This window comes from Ictalurus furcatus, unplaced genomic scaffold (genome assembly GCF_023375685.1).
Source record: "Ictalurus furcatus strain D&B unplaced genomic scaffold, Billie_1.0 ctg5, whole genome shotgun sequence".
In the NCBI taxonomy this organism is placed as follows: Eukaryota; Metazoa; Chordata; class Actinopteri; order Siluriformes; family Ictaluridae; genus Ictalurus; species Ictalurus furcatus.
The window spans coordinates 10,133-12,295 of record NW_026521048.1 but is presented as its reverse complement, the minus strand read 5'-3'; positions in this window follow the sequence as shown (position 1 = coordinate 12,295).

The window sequence follows — 2,163 nt, the reverse complement described above, 5'->3', positions numbered from 1 at the left end:
ATGTTGCATAACGTACATAAAGGGCAAGCAGGCGGAGCTTGTGTCCCCAAACATGATCATTGCTTGCTTTGATGTACAAAACTCTTCATATGGCATAGAGCATGCACCATACAGCATTCCTCAAATCTAGGCCTAATTCTAAACCACTTTAGCTGGAAGACCCACCCACACACTGTGTGTGTCAGTGGACTATGTCTGTATGGTTGGATGATGATGCAGGTGTGTGTGTGTGTGTGTCAGTGACTCAGGTGTCTGTACAGTAAGCTGATGAGCAGTTGTATCTCACTGTCTCCAGTGTTAATGTCAATGGCCTTCAGAAAAAAGTCCAGTGCTTCCTGTTTCCTCCCTTCAGACAAACACTGTTTCCCAGAATGCACCAGTGAATCAAACGATTCCTCTTGATGTTTGACATCATTTGGACTCTGCACTTCAGTGGCTGCACACTGATGCACAACTTCACTAGAGGCCAGTTGAACGTCAGTGAAGCTCTTTACCATCACCTTCCTCTTCCTCCTCGCACTCAACCATGTGTTCACTAGGCTCTGGCTCGTCCTCTGGCTCCTCCCACTCCTCTAATTTTTCCTCTTTCGTCTCTGGTTCCTCCTCTTCCTCCTCCATATCCTGCAGCTGTGACTCTACTCATGAGCGTCGTGATGCGATTGATGTGTTCATGCTGCATCTGCGGTTGGTGCCATTATTCAGCATGGATTTGGGTGTGGAAGATCTGAGGCCCATGAAGCTGCGAGCTAATGGACTGCTAGCCAAAACAGGTTTCTCCACCTCTTCTTCTTCTTCATGCCCCTCTTCCTCACCATTATAGATGACTCGCAGTTTTTTCTTCTTGGTGGGGCAGAGCAAGGACTCGTCTGCTGCAGTGAAATATACTGATTTCTGCCTACCACTATCATTGTTGGGTGTGGGGTCAGATTCATCTATAGCTCCAATGGCAGAGGTTTAGATGCATCAGCATCAAACTCGATGCAGGCATTTGAATCAAAGTCCACCTCTGATAATGCTTTTGGTATGTTTGACTCAATTCCCAACAGAACTACAGATGAATCTGATTGCTTGAAAGGAGAAATGTGCAAGGTCTGATTTGAGTGAGTGTGTATGATCGGATTTCTCCTCTATGATTAAACGCTCCTCATCATTTATGCTCTTAAACACTTGTCCAAAATAACTGTCCTGTCACCTGTGTAGATAAATCCATCACATGCTCATCCTTCACCTCCATCCTTCCATCCATGCTCATCGTCTCCAGCTCGTCCGATCCTGATTGGGTGAGATCCACCACGGCAGGTGGGCTGAGGTTATGGCAGGGTGGCGTGGTTTTGACATCATCCATCGTCGTGTGTTGGTCTGGGCCCTGTTGCCATGACAGCGGGAGCCAACTGGGTCCTGAGTTCTGTTTAACGCTGTCCATCATGAGGCTGTGCAGCTGTGACTCGGCCTGGACCAGGTCCTGCGCTTTCTGCACACGCTGGTCACTGTAAATACAACACATACAAATACAACAGCACGGCACACTCCCGACTTCAAAAAAGAAATTGCAAGCATTCTAGCAAAAACTTTCAAAAACAATTCCTCTATTGAGAACTGCCCTCCTGCTTTCTGGACTTTTCTTACTCAGCAAGAAAAAGAAAAGAGAAACTTCGGCTCCGGTACAACCGACCTTTTACTACGCATAGAACATCTCTATTTGAGGAAGAGTACGAAAACATATAGTTAAAAGTAAAAATACTAAAGTGTACCGTAACCCTAAAGCTGATTGTTTGGTGGGGAGGTGTGTCTGATTGCGTATTCGGAAACAATCTGAGACGCTGTGACATTTATTTCTTCTGGTTTAGTCAAATTCAGATTAATGTTGTTTACAACACAGACAGCAGAAAATCCAGGTGGAGGAGTTTCAGTTTCTGACACTGTGGTCTCAATATCTTTAGAACGAGGAACTGAACTCTCCATACCTCCTGAACCACACCCTGATCACAAGCACTTGGTGCTAATGGACTAGGGGTTAGGCTTTTGGAGTTAAGGGGTTAGGGGTAGAGAATATGAGTTAGGCAGTAGGAAATTACCTCTGTTACACTGTTGGTAGACTTGAAATGTGGAGTTTGTGGAATATCAGTAAGACTGTAATTCCCAGAATGCACTGCATGAGATGAG